We start from the raw sequence: 13896 nt of genomic DNA, 5'->3' as shown, positions 1-13896 counted from the left end.
TGTACTCTTTGAAGTTCATATTCAGGGCATTGTACTGCTAACTTGTAAATTAAATTCATGCCTGTCTATGTCACACCACGAGAAGTCGCACCAAAGTTAGATATTGGTGCATACAATAATTTTGATACGGTCGACAGTTTTATATATCTCGCCGAACTAAAAGCACTCTTTACAAGACACTTGTAAAGCCAGTGCTCACCTACGCATCGGAAACCTGGACATTAACTCTGCGAAATGAACGAGCCCTGAACATCTTTGAAAGAAAAATTCTCCGCCGTATATATGGACCGATCAGGGATGGCACCAATTGGAGGAGAAGATAATATAATGCTGAGCTCTACGGGCTGTACGAAGATTGCAGCGCAGTTCAATCAATTAAGATTGGGAGACTGCGATGACTAGGTTATGTGCACCGTATGAATGACAATGAACCGGCAAAGAGAGTGATGTCCAGAAACCCAATAGGACGTAGAAGAAGAGGGAGGCCAAAGATTCGCTGGTTAGATGGAGCTGCCAGTGACTGCCGTATTCTGGGGGTACCAAATTGGAAAGTGGCCACACTGGATAGGGACAAGTGGAGGGAGCTGTTGGAGGAGGCCAGGCCACACCGGATTGTCGCGCCCCTGATGATGATGATGACTGCTATATGTACAATGTCCTCTAAAACATGACATTCATCGCAGAGTTGCGATTCGCTTCTTCCCATGAGGACATCAAATCTTTTGCCCATTGTGTGCCCTGTTCTTAGCCTCAGTATTAACTTAAGCTCATTCCTTGTCAAAGGAGACTCTACAAATCAGGGCACCTCTAGTGGTGATGGTAGAATAGACTTACTCCACTTTTCTAATGATGCCCTATGGTGAAAATTTATCCATATACTTTGGCCCATTTTCTTTATAGCCTCATTCCAGTCCAGGTTTTCTGGTATCCACTGATATGGTACCCCTGAATGGCCAGTTTCCTTTGCCAGATCATCCACAATTTCATTGCCCTCAATACCCATGTTCGATGGGATCCATTGAAGGCATAGATCTCCTCCTCTATTTTTCTTGGCGTCGATCTGGTCAAAGATGTAATTTCCTAACTTATTAAGTTTATTTAATGTTTTTAGACTTTGATGGTGAATTTATACTTATTCTGAGATGGTGTCCAATCATCGGGGCGATATTTGCTCTATCGTCCGACACCCGGAACCAGTGACGTCTCTAGGCAAAGTGCTGCCCTTAAGGACTCACATGCCCAATGTAGGTCGAAATGGAGCTTTTATGGTATTTTCAGAGCATAAGCCTAGACATTACTTAGACGTTGTAGATAATCTATTTATATAATTTTGAAGCCTTATTATCCTTTATATTTATTTTAAACATTTTATGACTGCATAAAGTATTTTTATTACATAAAATAGTATTCTTTTAAACCTCTCGCTCTAATGTTTTAGAATATAGTCATATTTCAGTACATAAATTTGCAGTGGTGTTAAGATTTTTTACATTTATTAATTTTTAAACGCAATCATAAAGCCATCAGTATAATTTATATTGACATTATTATAGTGAAATCTTTACGATAAAAAAATATATTGATAATCTCTGTAATCCCAAATTTGACAAGAATTAGGCATTTTATAATTTAAAAAATGGGCAAGATTAACACATTTTAAAATAATTCTAAAGATACTAATTATAAGCTATGTTTTTGACATTCAAGTGTGATAAACATCCTACGAATAATGATTGCTTTATAATAATTATTGACCTAAGAATAAGGTAGTGTTTTTTTTTTAAATACGCCATTTTTTTGGCATTCTTCAGTGGTGAAGCTACAACATACGGCCGTAGCCATAAATTGACAAACTATAATTGAAATATGGAGTAAAATGATGTTAACGCGCCTGTTTGAACACGTACCTAACCGATTTTTTTTAAAACGGTTTAAGGGACCTTCCTTGAATTTCTTTGGAGAGTGTGTATGTTTGATATGTAACTTGTAGTTTTTAATTTCAGGCTCGACTCTAAATTCTCATCGGTTATTTGGCTTCTCTAAATGCTATTTATATTGTTCATGTTTGAAAATGATTGTTCACATACATAATATTATGTAGACTTGAATATGAGTTCGGAAAGCTATTCCATAATATGTATTAAAAATCGTAGTATCTACTTTATGTAGATCTTTTAGAGCGCCCCACTTGTGTTGTGAAATAAAATTGCATTTTTCTCTCTCAAAATCCTCAATTTTGGTGGCAAAACCTACAAATTTTGAGCTTCATAACTATTTGCTTGTTAAATCCACCAATAAAATTGTATTTCAAAAGTGCTCGTGTCAATATCAAATGGAGAAAAAAATAATTTTTCTACTTTTGAAATGGGCGGATTTAAAACAACAACAATCATACCTTTTTGCATCAACCATCACGGAGAAAAAATTAGGCTCGCGATAATGTCATTATATAATATAATAAGTGTACAAATCAATGACAAAAAAAAATTGTGAATTTTGCAAAAGTTTTTGTAAAAATTGTGAATTTGGCAAAGAGCCACACGTCAATACTCAAAGAGCCACATGCGGCTCTTTTTGCTGACCCTTGAACTAAGGGAACAATGTGTTGATAGTATTTGTTAGTTTTTTTTTAATCCAATTAAACCTTGCCAAAACTAACAAACATAACTGAAAAAGTTTAGTGTGTACTATCTATGTTAGATCCTAACAGTGTACTTCCACCCTTCGTCGCTGGACTGACGAGAAGCTGCTTGATCCGCTCTCTTATCTCCTCAAGCCATACATCTTCCTCGAGAGGAGTATTATTAAACTTTAAAAGTATGTACTCGTACCTTATTATATAATGGAAGAATATCAAATTTAATAAATAAAAAAAAACATTTTCCGATAAATATTGTCTTTATTACTTTTATTGATTAATACATACAGATAGATCATAGTCCATTTTTAAACACTTGGTCAAATTAACCATATTCAACAGAGATATTATATAGTAATATTAAATTGAAATAATGTAGGTATAATAGTTAAAAGCATACTTCAGTGAAACGGCAAATAATTTTCAACTATAAGTGCGACGACATTTTTTACTCGCTGGCAATCGGAGAGCGAAAGTCGAACTGTGAACACGTCAATTTGTTTCGTGATGGCGACGGGGGTATTTATTCTTAAATCGTGTAAAGATGACTAAAAAACGTTACCCATTTACTTGAAAAGGAAAACATGTCAATGAATATAATATTATTATTATTGTTACTGGTAGAACAATAAACAGAACATTAAATGGACGCATGTTGGATTTACATGACAAATTATATTTCGTTCGGCACGCGTTATTTGCACAATCCGCGCATCGCCTAGCCACGATCTTTTAGACCATGCCTCAACTGAGGTATAGCCTTAATAATTGAGTTCATTTGTTAAAACCTCGCAGTTTTGCGCCTGTCTTTGTACCTATTAATTTGACCACAATTTTTTATCAATACCAAGTATTAATAAGCAGCATAATGAACGTCTGAAAAGCATTTAATAAGGTTTGTTTTATCATCCATTGTTGCACGCCTCTTTTTATTATAATCATTGCGACTGCTTGTCTTATCAAACTCAACGTTTATAATTATTAAGTTCATTAAAACAATCCTCTTTTTCAGTTGACCAAAATTACCACGTTTATTTAAGTAAATGCCTAGTTCATCAAGTGGATCATTGGCGAAGTTGATATAGCCGCGTTAATATAGTAAAGAACCTAGTTGATTTAATTATTTAGTTAGTTATATCGATTTGAATAGTCGACCAAATCGATCATTGACGAATTGGATCAAACCGTCTTTCTTTAGAAGATTATAGATGTTAAAATACTGTAGTGAATTAAGTGAATAATAATCTATTATAATATAGGTTTCCAATGTTGAGTAACCCAATTAGAATAAGATCTATTAGCGAGAGCGTTAAAAAAATAATGAGAAACCGATGGTTTAGAACCATTTACATCACTCGCAGCATTTGCAGAGTGGATGTGGGCAGCACTTATGGCAGTACTTAATATACGCCCTGAAACAAGACCACTTGGGGTGTTTGGGGTAATGAGCGCAGAACTTCTTCATTCCAGCGATGTTGGGTTGGCAGCCATTGCTTGGGACCAATCCTGTCGGATGGGGATCGGAATCCCCACACGCTGAGCACTGCTGTGCTAAAACAAAGAATATATAATTAGTAGTCATGAAGAGACGCTTCAAGTGGCTGGGACTTGTGTTCCGGATGCTGTCAGAGAGGACGACAATATACGTATCCTTGTGACACAACCTCAATGATTCTGTTGCCGTGACCTTGTGCTTGTCCTATGCACCAATGCTACTGCATGATAGGATAAAGTAGTAGGTACATAGATATATTGTGAGATGCAAGAAATGATTAAAACATTGTTGTAAATTTTAATTTTCTGATCTTTTCTTTTTATTTTTGACTTAAAACTACATCCTCATATTCGGCAAGGTAGATTTCCAAACGCCTACGATAATGTTAGATTAAAATTGGATATGATTTTGAATAACAAACACTATGTCCCCTGGCGGTAGGTACCAGTATTAGGTTTAATCCACTAATACCCTTTAGGGATGTAGGGAAAGAGGACTCGACGATAACTGCATTCCAGCGGCCATATTATGCTCATAACTACATAATAATATATCATTACTTACGGATGGAGTATTTATATATGCATCTAAATAATTTTAAACCTATTTGACGAGATAATAATATGGAAACAGAAATCAGGAGACAAAGGCAGATATCCAATATTTTTTTATTCAGAAATCCGTGAAAATCTGAAATCCAAAGTGCTATATTGAAATAAAATATCCAGATGTAGACATATGGATAAAAATTTTAGGTCATCAGCTACAAAAAAAAGACTTCGTCTGAAACGATCTTCTGATATTTTAATTATGGAACCTAGAATGAAGATGTGTGAAGCCTCCGAGGAATTTGTGAAACCGTACTATGTACATAATCATAATTATTATGCATGATGAGCACATTATGAGAAATATAACTCCCTGATTGGTTGAAAAGGTCTTTATGACAGAATTCACATTTCATTCAGTTATGACACCAACAGTCAACTTTGTGAACGATTTTTACATGGTTTAGAGCAGCGATTTCCAAACTGGTAGGCGCGGAGTGTTGCAAAGGGAGGCGCGAAAAGTGCAAGTTTGCAAATGCATAGTTTATAAAGAGCCTGGGGCCCGGACATAACAGACATCACAAATTTACTCTAATAGCCTATAAAACATTTTAAATATGTGGTTGTGCGTTGCAATAATTTGATGTGATACCTTTCTGATGATTGCAATATTTAAATGATAACTCCCGTGTATAATTGAGGAAACACTACTTTAGAGCACCACACTGCCTCTCAGTGATAGGTAGGTGGGCCCGCCAAAGATCCTGGCCTGGTTGCCTGCTTCAGGATGTGGGGCCCATGATAGAATCCATTTGTCAATGAACGATGATGAATTTGGATTGACTACTATTGAAAAGGAAAAAAAATGATAGAATTATCATGCAATAATTATTATTCATTGAAACAAAAACCCTAGTTCAATTTTGATTGAATCGAAGTGAAGAAATAATATAATAGTTTGTTAAGAAAAGCAATGCAAGTTGTAAGTATAGTAGCTACTGGGGTACTGCTATACCATTCGTAACATCATATTATTTTAATGCGAAACGGGATTTTCTGCATCAGCTGCAATGAAATCCAAATATCGACCCCGTTTAGTAGAAAAATAGCACTTTCTCCTAAGAAGCAAGCACATCCATCGCATGAAAAACAAATTAATGTAAAAATGAATATAATATAAGTACTTAGAAAAAATCTTGTTTATTTTTATACTTGATCAAGTTTTTTTTATTTGTTGTATCAAGTAGTACATTTTTGGCTATTTAAAAAGGTGTCTGTATTATGCAATGAAATAAAGGGAGGGAGGCGCCAAGGTTAGAGTTTTTTAAAAGGGGGTGTAGTAACAAAAGTTTGGAAACCACTGATTTAGAGTGACTTTTGATTCCCAACCATTTTCTTTACATAGATTAATGCCTTTAGAATAACTATCACCAATATATTTAACTCAAAAATGACAATATTGCAAAATGTTAGTAATGACACTAGGCGACTCATTTATCCAATAGGTACGACAAAGGGTCACATGTTACTTGACTGATACAAAAGGGGGTCGCGATCAATGCTTCAATGACAATTTAATAATTCAAGCGGATTTATTTAGAAATGCAAAAAATAGCTTTAAAAAAACACGGAATACCCTTAATTCTACTTCGCGGAGCAAAACTGTAAAACATTACACTAGGTACCCTTAACTTTGGATATAGGTTGAGTTGCTTACCAATCATCGTTCCGTGAAGGCCATGGGATAACCTTAAAGATTAATGTAGGTACATAATCAGCCAAACGTTAGTGGAATTCTATTAAAAAGTTAGAGATGAAAGTACGAGGGTGGGTCAATAAGTCCTTAGAAAAGCCGACAGGTGGCGCGACTAGTACTGTAAGCGGTTTGTTTTCATGCAGCGGCACTACCGATTCAGTATGCTGCGAAGTTTCAATCAGATTGGTCGGGTTGTTGTGTGTTTCTCGTACATTTAAAAAAAAAATTTGCTTGTGGAAAATGGAAAAATGGAAAATGGAGAAAATTGAGTTTAGAGCTGTTATTAAACATTTTAATATAAAAGGGTTAACAGCAAAGGAAATAAAAAATGAGTTGGATTTAGTTCACGGCATATCTGCTCCTTCACTTGCAACTATTTATAACTGGTTAAATGAATTTAAACGTGGTTGTACATCAACAAAGGATGAACCACGCTCAGGACGTCCTGTAGAGGTGACTACACCAGAAATGATCAATAAAATCCACGATATGGTGTTAAGTGACCGAAGATTAAAGTTGCGTGAGATAATTGAGGTTACAGGGATCTCAAAAGGTAGCGTCATTTCTATTTTACATGACAAATTGGCCATGAAAAATATTTCTGCAAGATGGGTGCCGCGTTTGCTCACAGTCGACAATAAACGCAATAGGGTGGTGGCCTCTAAAGCCCTGTTGTCGCTCATGCAACGCAATCCGGATGAATTTTTTCGTCGCTTTGTGACTATAGATGAAACATGGATACACCACTATACTCCCGAGACGAAAGAACAGTCAAAGCAGTGGATTGCGAAAGGCGAACCATGTCCAAAGAAGGCGAAAACCGTAAAATCAGCTGGTAAGGTTATGGCTACTGTATTTTGGGATGCACGTGGAATTATTTTCGTTGACTATTTGGAAAAAGGAAAAACAATAACAGGGGATTATTATGCATCTTTATTGGACCAGCTAAAAAACAAAATTGAAGAAAAACGGCCTCATTTAAACAGGAAAAAAATCCTCTTTCATCAGGACAATGCCCGTGTTCACACATGTTTACGATCAATGGCTAAAATTGAAGAATTGAAGTTCGAATTGGTCGACCACCCACCGTATTCGCCAGATTTAGCCCCCAGTGACTTTTTCCTTTTCCCAAACTTAAAAAAATGGCTAAGTGGACAACGTTTTTTTTCAAATGAAGAAGTCATCGATCGGACAAATGCTTATTTTGAGGACCTTCCGAAAACTTATTTTTCTGACGGTTTAAAAAAAATTGAGAAACGTCTAACCAAGTGTATTGAGCTCCAAGGAGATTATGTTGAGAAATAAAAAAAAAATACAAAAATAAAAACTGTTTTAATGCTTTTTTCTAAGGAATTATTGACCCACCCTCGTATTAACCAACACAATGCAGCTGATGATCAGGAAGGCAAGTTTGATCCACATTTTGCTCGAATAAATTTATTCTATCAAATCAACAAACGAAGTTGAACTAATTTATTCTATAGAACACAAGCTGTTTTAAATAAGAATTTAAATCAAAAATTTACATACGTAATAATAATATCTCTGTGTATTCAAGTTGAATAAATCGAATTAAAAGTTTATATTATAATATATTCATACCTCTCTTCTTGGTCGTGCACTCGTGGCTGAGGATCGTGCCCACATTTAAATTTCGCCATCCTTTGAGCGACCAAGACTTTCCATCCTTCTCGATCTTCCGCGTGTCTCAGGGCAGAATGGATGGTGCCCCCAGTCAGCTCTTTCACTTGGTCGCTCCATCGCGCAGACGCTCTTCCTCTGCTTCGCTTCCCTGGAGGCTACCCAAAACTACCAGTCTCTCCAGGTTGTCCGGTACGCGCCTGACAATATGTCCAAAAAACTGCAGAATTCTTCTCAGACATATCGTCAACAGCCGTTTCTTTATCTTCAGTCTCTGGATGATTGACTGGTTCGCCTTGTGCTCCGTCCAAGAAATGCGAAGCATTCGGCGCCAACACCACATCTCAAAGGCATCAATTGCCTTCCATTCTCTTGCCTTCAGGGTCCACGACTCGACTCCGTATATAATAATATTCATATATTTTTCTGACCATGTCCGATCCTGATAGGATCATATGGGTCTCCACAGAGTGGAGGTTTGTATTGACAGATTTTGTTTTTTCCGAGAAATGGATGTCAGCCACTTGCTCAACCTATTAGGTCCATACCCTGACACACACAAATTGAAAAACAATTTTTGTACTTGCTAGACCCAGGATTCGAACCTGGGACCCACGGCTTTGTAGTCCAACGCTTATGCCGCGCGGCCACCGTGGGCATATAACTACTGTTTTCAACAATCCGTAGAATTCCGAATATTGGAAGAGGATTAGGGAGTGTGTGGATTATTGCCACGTGTGTTTTGATGATGGAAATAAAAATAAACACTAATTTTAATTTCACATATTTATTTTGATATGTTAATGACATACATGCAGGTATGTGCATAATGACTCTGCAATACGATTATTTCACGTCGGTATTTCGTGTAGGTAAAGTTCTGGCATATCCAACCTCAGGTAGGCAGTAATCTACCACACTTTAACTTGAATAAACGTATCATACCTACTTATATGGCTGAGGACACTAAAATGCTAGAAACACAGTACCATCACGTCACATAATAGCACGTGATATATCAATGAGAACATTCAATAATAAAAACTTACTGACAGCCTACAGAAACGTTGTTTCAATAACCTGTCATCATAGACTATTTTCATATCACTAAAACCATTACGTGAGAGCATGATGTGATTCAAAAATATGTAACAGAAAATTTTAAAAACCTCTTTCACGCGTGAGGTTGATGGTATGATGTGATACGCGTGAGGTGACATGAATGTGTTTCTGATACATTTAAGCAGATTTCGCTGACACTATTCGTTTCCGGCTCATATATTATGCTACACTATGGGAGTATCTGTCTGATAACATTTTAAATACCTACCAAGTAAATCAATATTATTTTCACAATTTTTGCCATAGCGTAAGCTTACTGCGAGGTCACGTGCGCTCACGTAGTTGAATCGTACATAGTGTAATTCTAGCATAATATCTACCTAACATTGAAAATGATAAGTTTTGATCTACTTTTCTAACAGGCAACCCTAGTAGGTACCTATAATAGACCCCATAGAAACCTGGGCGCAATTGCCTAATAAAGTCATTAAACGATGTTTTTTTAGTCTACCACACGGCACGGAACTTTGTATTACACGCGCAGAGAGGATGGATATGAATCGCGTGGTGACAATATTTCTTCCACAATCTGAAACATTTGCATGTTGGACTCGTGGGGTAGGTTCTGCAATATCTTTCCCAACCGGAATTAGGGTTGACTTTCGGTCTTGACTCTCCGGACTCTGCCGATGTATGGTCCAACTGTAAAATTAAACGCTAATTGAAGTTTTACGAAACATTTATCAGATAGTATTTAAGTAGGGCAGCTGTCAAAAAGGGATCAATGCCTTTTGACCGGTACTTCGATACCATCCCAGATAAGATGATTTTCATACAAGAATGGGGTTTACGGATTATTCGGGAAAATGGAATATTATATCTAGGGAGCGGATTTATATGCAACAAAAAACATGCACGTATGCATTTAAAATCAATAAAATATGCACTAAAACCGACGAAATATGCAGTTAAAATTTTTCATTTTTTGTGGGAAAAAATTGTAAATACCCACTTTACCCTATATTACTGACAAAAAAATGAATAACTAGTTATAACATAATACGATAGCAAAACTAAAAAACATAAACAATGAATATAAAGTTAATCAATTACGATTTTCAAAATAGTTTTTTCACAAGTACAAATAGTTGAATAATAAATGCAATGTAAACCAAACATAACTTAAAAAACAAAAACGACTTACTTAACTATTCCTAAATACTATTTTCTGTTTTTCGCCCGAAAAAAATTACAATAATTTTTTTAATATTATGCTCTGGCATTCAATTTTTTCGCATAAGGTATCTGTCAGTATTTTGTTTATATGCGGAAAACAACCTCTCAACGTCCACAGAGGTGATTGGGCAAACTTTAAAATAAAAGTGCCCAAGTTGACTTCACTTTTTCGAATAAATCCACAGCTCGGAGATGGCATTAAAATGCAAGTGCATCTAAACTATCTACCTTCCTAACTTAGTTATACGAGTATTTCGATAAAATAATTAAAAAAAAAAACAAAAAATATAAATTCAAAAGCTCTAAAATATGCATCTATTTATAAAATATACTCTAACGTTTCAAATATGCATTTATATGCACAATAAAATTTTATTTTTGGATTCTGTGTCTTTCAAAACAGATTTCTGTGCAACTCTCATAGCTGTGCATACACCCTAACAAAACATGCACTAGCATATAAATCCAGGCCCTAATTATATCTTCTTGTTCTTCGCCAGGATCGTGACCAGGATAATTTGGCTGTAGTGCTTGACCATTTCAATGGGTCGGCCCCATTCCTCTCGGCATTGTACGACACGCAAAGCCTGTGTCAGTGCAAGACTAGTATTGGTGCAAACGTCTGAGGCCATGGCCCCCACAAGGGGGAGGCTGACAAGGCTCTAGCTTGGGGGCCCGGCGTGGCACTTAACCACACTTCACAAATTTGCTCTAATAGTATTAAAAAAGTTGCCTGCGGCCTGTTCCCTGAATAATGGTTGCATGTTTAGGTACCTACTTAGCTAAGTATCACAAAAGGGAGTCGTGATTAGTGCTTCATAATGATACGGACAATTTAAATGGATTTATTTAAAAATGCTAAAAATCTCGAAAAATACACGAAATACCCTTTATTTTACACGGAACCCTAGAGTTTCTGTTGTAGAACATTACACTGCCCTTAACCTTAGCGATAGGTTGGAGGGCCCGCCATACATCGTGACCGGGGGGGGGCCGCTTCAGGATGTGGTGGCCATGTCTATACAGCACATGACAGAAATGAACGTGCGAAGTGTCTATTACAATACTATATTATGTGGTAATATAGTCGAAAAAATATGGGTTCCGAGATTGATGCGACGATATATTGATTAAATGAGAAAGTCAGTGGCCACTGCTAGATTTTGTTGAACATACCCCCTCCTATCTCCTTTCATACTATTATTATGGACATTTTTTTGAAATGTTTCCCTCCCCAAACCTTTTTTCTGTGAGTATCTATTAAGCACTAGAGGTGGGAAAACTGGTCGATTTTGAAGACTTAGTATACTTACTACCAGTATAAAAAAATACTTAGTATCGAAACTTGTTCCGAAATACTTACTAGTATTTGGAATGCTATATAGTGCGTTTGGCGTGCGTATGCGACGAAAGTCTCATACTCAACTGGAACTAAAACCAACTCCATAATAGTATTTTTGAAATACGTATCGGCTCAGGGAACTCAGACTGTGTATCGGCTTCAATAGAATCGCTAAAAATACATTGAGCTCCGCTTTTAGAAATGTCCTATTTATTATAAAAATTTTAAACACATTTTAAATTTATGAGTTATTTTTCTGTTAGGTTATAATATTTTTGTTAACAAAAATGAATAACAGTCATTTTTTTATTTGAAACATGTTTTGAGCGGTCATAATTATAACAAGCCTGAGCCTGTGCGTCATCTCACCACTGTGCTGCGACACATAATTTTATGACCTATTGTTCATACATTCGAATGCAATAGACTAATAAATTAAAATATACCTATATTCAAGTGCTATCTCGTTCGCGTGCATTTAATGTCAATAGTGTTGGTAGTCTACCAACTGGCGAGCGCACAGAACAGCGACTCGCGATGATTTATCATCACAAGTTTTTTGGAATAAGTTTATTGGGCCACACACACTGAGTATGGGTAGTTACATCCGAGACTTGAGTACACAAACTGGTGACAGTATTTCCAACTCACCTCTTTTAGGCACGCCATGTCAGAATATTTAACCATTTAAATTAATGTCCCCGATAGTTGCACCAATTCATGAGTGCAGCTGGTCTTCTACTTAACTGACAAGGCCATGCGTACCGTAGAATACCGAGAGGAGTAGGACCAACCCTTTGAGAAGGCTGATCTACAGCCAAATCATCCTTGTTACAATCCTCAGTCATAAGGTCCTCGTGAAGAAGAAACAGAAGTAATATTACATTCACCTAGGTCCTAGATAATTTGTATTCTTTTTGTTCCTGTGGGGGGTCTGGAACCAGAACCCCCTTCCCTCCCTTAGTGTGTGCACCTAAATATTAGCATAGTTTATGATCAATCCAACGTCACTTACCATCAAAAAACAGGCAAATAATGTCAAAATAGGAATTTCGCAATCATGGTGGCTGTTTAAGTGTCGTTTACCCTAATTCATTAAGTATTCTACAATCAACTGAATAGACCCCTACTATACCATACAAAATAGCCCTAACTCTTTATATCGTATTGGGTTTATTTAAGATTCAGTTAGTTATTGACTTAACCCTGTTATTTGATATAATTAATTATGTGTCATTAATGTTAATTTAAATTTGTTTTAATTTGCATTAAGAGATTATAGACATCTCTGTTAAATACTAAAGCATACAATGATATTTAATAAGTAAGTCAGGGCTGGATTGACAGTTAGGCAAAATAAACGGGAGATTAGGGCATTTAGCATTTTTTCATTGCTGAATTTATAATAAACCATATTGATGCAAAATTGAGAATAATTAAGGCATGGACCCCACATCCGGAATCGGTTCCCCAGACAGTGACGTCCCGTAGGGGTAGGCAGATTGAGCGTCGCTTGGGGGCGGCAGTTACTCGAACGGCGGCAAATCGAGGAAAATCATTTGGAATATAATATAGAAATAGCTACATAAACTTAGTAATAATGAAAATATCTTTCCATTAAAAAAACACCTCACTGGTTTTATCGGGTTCACGTTATCTAGTTTACTTCCGTTGCCCTTCGATGTCCTTGGTGACCAGAAACGACACGTGCAGATTTGCGAATAATTAGTCTGATATTTTGATAGTAATGTATCCATACAACACATTTCTTAGATATTGGACTCATGAAAAGATGATAAAAATAATGTACTTATTAAAAAAAATGAGGCGGTATTTTGGCGCTGTCTAGGGGCGGCATTTTATTTAGGGACGTCACTGTCCAGTATGTTTGGTGCCCCCCCCCTATCTACCGTTAATATGAAGGGCAGTGTGGTTTTTTTACAATAATGTTCTCCGAAATCTTAAGGATGTTTGAGGTCAAATTAAGGGTGTTTCATGTAATTTTAAATAAATGCACTTGGAATATTAAGTTATCGACATTCAGAATCATATTAATATTATGAAGCGCTTAAACATATTACTATGACCCTTCGACATATTGGATAAATAGTCATTTTTATAGTCAGGAAACACACTAAAAATAATTAAAATAATTACAAGATAAAAAGAACATTTCTT

General features: G+C 36.2%; 1 long non-coding RNA gene across 5 annotated transcripts; it reads right to left on the bottom strand.

Moving 5' to 3' along the window:
• Positions 1–2879: 2879 nt before the first annotated feature.
• Positions 2880–7907, bottom strand: LOC147076515 (uncharacterized). Of its 5 annotated transcripts, XR_015069513.1 has the most exons (3): positions 7819–7907; positions 6399–6430; positions 2880–4189 (listed from the first exon to the last, which is right to left on the bottom strand). It is a non-coding gene; the product is annotated as an uncharacterized LOC147076515 (long non-coding RNA). The 5 variants fall into 5 exon arrangements; XR_015069516.1 differs by lacking the exon at positions 6399–6430 and having other exon boundaries at positions 7815–7907; XR_015069515.1 differs by lacking the exon at positions 6399–6430 and having other exon boundaries at positions 2880–4184; positions 7815–7907.
• Between the last annotated feature and the right edge of the window lie 5989 nt (positions 7908–13896).

This window comes from Rhyacophila brunnea, unplaced genomic scaffold (genome assembly GCF_057557595.1).
Source record: "Rhyacophila brunnea isolate RB1 unplaced genomic scaffold, BYU_Rbru_1.0 scaffold_13, whole genome shotgun sequence".
Taxonomy (NCBI): domain Eukaryota; kingdom Metazoa; phylum Arthropoda; class Insecta; order Trichoptera; family Rhyacophilidae; genus Rhyacophila; species Rhyacophila brunnea.
This window is presented reverse-complemented; position numbering and strand designations above follow the sequence as displayed.